Below are 6,045 nucleotides of genomic sequence, written 5' to 3'. Positions count from 1 at the left end.
TCTTCCACACCCTGTGCACTGGGAGGCTGGCTGGGTGAATGCCCTCTGTGTGTTATGTGCTTACACAAATTAAAGAAGGAAGGGAGAAACAGGACCAAGAAGAAGCGTAAACAAAACATGAACTCAAAACCTCAGAGTAGTGCCCACTTGCTTATCTCATATACACAGGCGTTTTATTGTTCACAAAGGTGTTAACGGGCACACATCCTGGTTTTCTATTTATCTGGCAGCAAAGGCACTGCACAGATAGAGGAAAGAAGATGAACAGGTTAAAATTTTCCTTTCTTTCCCTTGTCTTCTCCAGTCCCTTTGCTGAATGGACAGTGAGCAGCAAACTTATGTAGTTACAAGCATTCTCCAGTCCAGGGACAACACCAGCATATTAATTGAACTGAATGCTGCAAGCAGCTTTCCCAAATTTATATCTGGTGGTGATGTCAATAGAGGGGAATAAGAATTAGTAAAAGTCTTTCAGTTTTGTCTGCCTGATAATGGATAAAAGAGAAAGTAAAATCTCCTACAAAATGGAAATCACAAACAGCTCTGCTGGGGAATACAAACACAGCTTTGAAACCTTTCTTTCTTTTGCTTTCAATAGCCATGAACATAAATCACAAAAGCCAAGCCAGGGGAAATATTAATCCTGCCACCAGGATCTGTCTCTAACTCTCTTCCTCGCCAGTTTGAGTAGGTGGTTTTGGAGTTACCCCAAGTGCTGATTCCATCGTTGCTTAGACTGTTAATGAGCTTTCCCCACAAGAAAACATTTTCCTTTGTCTCAGAGACAGTTCTGAGAGCCGTGTTCACCTCTGCATCTGTGCAAATAGTATCTTTATAGGGTTTGAGCTAGGGTCTGTCAGTGGAAAGGGGAAAAGGGCATATCATGATGTGATGGCATCACTCTAAGGTGGTGGTACTGAAAGGTGGTGTTACTTGCCAGATAATCTCCAATTACAGCTTTCTTTTTCCTATACCTCCTATCCTACAAGGATCTCAAAATACTTTGCCTACATAAACCAAGACTACTAGCCTCACTATGCAGTGGAAAAGCATTATTATGTGTGTTTTCAGGTACTGAAATGCAGAAAAAATAAACGTTGTTATCAAGAATAACAAAAAGTTGTTGATGAAGCTGGAAATAGAACCACCAGTCCAGACTGCAGCTAAGTAGACCCCCTCCTTCTCTGTTTCATGCTGTTATGGGTAGCAGGTAATACCCAAAAGTCACTGAGTTAGACTGTTCATGTGCATGTAGCCAGACCTGTTCGCAGGATGAAGACCCAGCTGCCAAGCCGTCCTTCTCTGCAAAAACACATAAAAAATACTAATTTTGTTCTGGCTTGGTTTTTACTAAGAACATGGGTAAGAAAGAGAAACAGAAGACTCTTAGAGACTGGAGGAGCTCTGTTTCTGCCCAGCATGCTGTCTGCTTTGAAACCTAACTGGGAAATTCAGGTTACATCCCAAATGACACTACTGAGCTTTTTAACAGAACCGTCACTCTGGTCGGGAGCTTTGTGTGCAATACCTAGCATTGTTAGTAGTCCTGGGTGAGGATGTGATGACTTCATCTCCCCCAGTCTTCCCCCTAAAACTCTTTTCCCAGTTTAAGTAGCGTTACAAGGTTTTGTCTGGTGAATAGAGCAAATATTGTTTCTCACTTATTTTTACAGTTTCAGCTCCCAGAAGACACCATGGATGACAGTAAAGCTGCCTTTCAGTACGACACCAAGACTTCTTTTATTCGGAAGACCCTAATAAGCACAGACACCTCACTGCTTTCATTTCAGCTCAACATATGTCCAGTTCAGCAGCCACTGAATTCGATCTTATCTGTTCAGATGATGGGTTTTGATGAACTGCATAAACCTGTCATTAAGGGGAGGACAGGTTATAGTCACTACTCAGGATGTTACAGATTTCTTCATTGTTTATTGCAGATGGGGTAATATAGCACAAGCAGAGACAGAGAAGATGAAAGTAAGGTTAGTAAACACCAAGGTACTTTGTGATTAAAAAGAGTGATAATATCAGGCCAACAGTTCAAAGGTTCAGTGTAAATATTGTTCATCTGTTTGGCTTTTCAGCCATGACACCAGTTTGTGGAAAGATACCAAACTTCCATCTAAGACAAACTTAAATTTTACAGAAGAAAGCCACACACATAAAAAGTGGCCTCCTTTCACTGATGCAATAATAATTAAAAAAATTAAACCTTTGACCTCTGTAAACATTATTATTTCTGGTTTCTTTTGTCTGTGACCTGAAGGTGCCTTATGTCTTTCCACAGCCCTTTTACTCCAGCTTTCTTATCGGCAATTACTTACACAGTAACTCAATTCCAATTTCAATATTGACTACTAAGCTGTAAGCTCTGTGTCAAATTCTGGCTCTCTAGCATGTTCTGTTGCCATCAAGAACATAGGAAACATTAAGACTTGGGAAAGGGAAAGGAAAAAATATCTAGCAAGTGATGGCAACGAGTCAATTATGCTTGTGTTGCATGGTCCTCAGAGCTCACATTAAACTCATATTGCTCCTGGTGCTTAAAAAGGAACATTTCTACTAAAAATTAAAACAGGTAAGGAGTGTCTACAGTGCATAACATAAAATTTATTTATTATTTTCAGTCTGGCAGCAGATCACAGCTTTGTCCATCTGCACAGAGCATGTGTCCCTCCTTGAATGATTTCACCAGCATTCGCTAGGCCAACACTAATTAACCCTCTTTGGGACCGGCCTTTACTGGTCTTTGCAGGAAGGCCCTAGCTGAATCATGGGGGTCACTTGGCCCCGGTATTCAGCCAGCTGTGAGGATGGTGCTGGGAGGTGCTGCATTGGTGATGCTGCATGGTGCTACCTTAGTTTGAGTGTGGGGCCAGCCCTGGCCAGGTCAATCTCAGAACCACATACATGATGATCTGAGTGCATGGATGCTGCTGGGGTAACATAAGGGATGATTTTTTACCTCTGGGGCTCAGCATCACTGCCAGCATGGCCTTAACAGGACAGCAAAGTGTCTCCAGTTAGCTCCCTGTGTTGTAAGCTCCAGATGTTTTTGGTCCTGTGTTAGTACAGCACCTAGCACAGAGGGATGCTGGCCTCCAGCTGCTATGCAGTGTCCCGTTTCAAATGTTTAAAGTAGCAGATGAACCCCCAACACTGAGTTTGCCAGTATTGCAGAAAGCAACTGCTGACCGTGGTCTGCAGTCCATCATTAAAAACCTGTTCCACTCATGACCTTAATTTCTGCTATGGAGAGTAGCCAGGGACAAAATCCACCACATCACCAGATTGTTTCCCTGCTCTGTTCTTTTGTCATGCAGATACTCCTGACTATCAGAGTCTATTCTGTGAGTTGGTGGGTGTACTCCTGTCTTCCGCTCTTGCAATCATTTTCTGCTTCCCCAGAAGTACCTTCAGAGAGAACATCCTTCTGCTTCTGCATTGCAGCCCTCCTGGTGAATGCTTTCTAGTGTGGTCTGAGGGATTTTTCAGACATTTTCTTGTGAACAGTCCCAATTTGGTTAAATGTGGGAATTAAAACCAAAAAATATTCAGGCTGATGAAGACCAGTGTATGGAAAACATCTCATATTCTTCTGTTTAACATCACTGAAGGTGAGAATGGTATGTCATGGTCTTGTGTGTAGCTGTGTGACAGGTGGCTAGGAAAATAACCTAATACGTGGATACCACTTGTACCAAGAAATAATTGATTCTGTCTTGCAAGAAGTGCTCTTCTTTCCTTTCTACCTGGGTATTTATTAGTGACTGCCCCAGTTATTCATGTGTCACTGACCTCATCTGAAAACACTGGATTCATCATTCTGCATCTCGAATTAAGATGCATTTATGTTGATAACAAAGTGAAAAAAAAATCAGACTGATTGATCTGAATTGTGTATGTACACACATTGGATGGTCTGGTTGATATTCTTAGGACAGCTCTACTTCCCCAAATTCTTAGACTACATTTGTGCTACCTGCAAGCCAAATCCTACTCTCACTTTTGGAATTCCTTGTGTGAAAGGCAGCAGAACTCTGCCGCTTCTCAGGGACATTCTGTGTTAAAACTGCCTGCCTTCTCAGAATGCAATACCTTCCTTCCTTCTTACATGAAAGTCTGGGTCCTTGTGGCATCTTATCATGACAGGCATTATGAAAAAATATACCAACAGTGTGAGAACATGGCAAGCACTTGGGTCCTGTAGCTTTCCTGCCATCTGTCCCACTGATATTTTGAAGACAGTATAACCTATTCATCTGAAATGAATGTGGGTGTAGCACCAGCCAAAGAAATATCCAGGAGAATTTTTTGTATTATTTGAGTAGACAGTCTAATAAGCTGTACTGGATGCTAAGGTTTGTCATGTAAACAACCAGCAAATTTTTGCATGAAGATTATGAAGGAAGCAATGATAGTGATTACTAACCCAGTCATCTGTCAGAAAAGATCTCCAGTCTCACCCATACTTATTTTCCTCACTAAGCATGTACTCAGTGTCTCCTCTGTCCCTGGATGCCATTCCCAGCTTATGACAACAGGGCTGGGGTCCTCTTTAGATACTAAAGTTATGCCTAATTTTGCCTGGAGAGCAGGCTGGACCCTCGCAGACCTCCTTGCAGAGCCATCTGCCCTGCCACCCCCTGCAAGGCTCCCAGCCTCCCTGTTGATCTGCTTCTTGTCACGGGTGGGAGGCTCAGCATCTCACTGACACTAGAAGCCACAAAGACAGATCCTGGTGACAGCGATGGCTAGGCAAAAATGAGTGCTTTGCAGAGGGGGGGAAAAAGCAATTTTATTTAAGAAAATAACCATTCATAATTGGGCCTCTGTCACTTTAAATTTTAATGGTAATAGTAGTACTGGAACTTTAAATTACAGCTTTCAGTGGCTTCAAGCTGAATCTCTCAATTACTCTTCGTAACTCCCCTCCCGGAGCGTGTGTGCCATGACATTGATATCGCTGTTCAAATCGAAATTTACGCCCGGGGGCCGAGCTGCAAGGTACGCCGTGCACGGATCCTGCCTGACTCCATCACCAGCTACTGGGAAGAGATGCAGGGAGGTGTAACTCCCAGGTCTGGGCAAATCTTGGTAGCCTCATGCAAAAACATTGCACATTTCTGACACTGAGGTGGTCGGTGTCCAGCCCACCTGCTCTATTCCCACAGGGTGGGCTGGGGGATGCTCCTGCAGGCGCAGCTTTTGGTGCCAAGGGATGCAGGCCTGGGAGAGGCAAGGCAACTGCACTGGTGGTTATTGCAATTATTATTATTATTGTGTTGGCTGTTAAGGTTACCATTGCACAGAGCTGCCAGAGCAGCAAGGCAGTGGATGTCCGGAAGTTGGGAGGGTGAGGGAAAGTGGGGAAGGATTTTCCTTCAAAGACAGCAAAACTATATATCCAGAGCGAGCCAAAAGGCTGGGAGAAAAAGAAAGAAGGGATGAAGTTTCAAGTGTGTCACATTTTGATGTAAATAAGTTTTAATTTTGCAATTTAATTTTGTAATAAATTTTTGCTGTTGTTACTGCAAGCTCTGTTGTATTATTTAACCTGCCATTGTGGTATTTGTGCATACCTGGTGCCCAGCCACTTCACTGGCAGCTTCAGCCCTTAACCTAGAGACAAGCTCAAAACTAGCAAGGGAAATGCTCAGTTCCATATAGCCTGAAAATACACTTTTAAACTCTAGAATGTAAGAGAGTCTGAAAAACTATTGCTGTAACACAGACTGTGAAAGTAACGAGCTCCGAAAATGCATGGTACTGCAGGTGAGGAAGACAAATTTTGTGCTGGTTGTACCCTGCGTTGATGGGAGCTGGAAGTGGCAGAGCATGCAGTTTACAATAAGTGGGTGGGAACAAGAGACCACTTTGTCCTTCCAGTAACCCTGTCTGGATAACTGGAAATCTGCATACAGTAGCTTAAAAGCAGCTCAGACAGGGCTCCTGTCTATTCCCACTTCTACCCAGGATGAAAAGCACGAGGATGGAGGTCACATAAACTCACTCTGTTCACGCAGTTCAGAGCTATTTGCA

The sequence above is a fragment of the Falco cherrug genome, chromosome Z (assembly GCF_023634085.1).
Source record: "Falco cherrug isolate bFalChe1 chromosome Z, bFalChe1.pri, whole genome shotgun sequence".
Lineage (NCBI taxonomy): Eukaryota > Metazoa > Chordata > Aves > Falconiformes > Falconidae > Falco > Falco cherrug.
Note: the sequence above shows the minus strand (reverse complement) of the source record.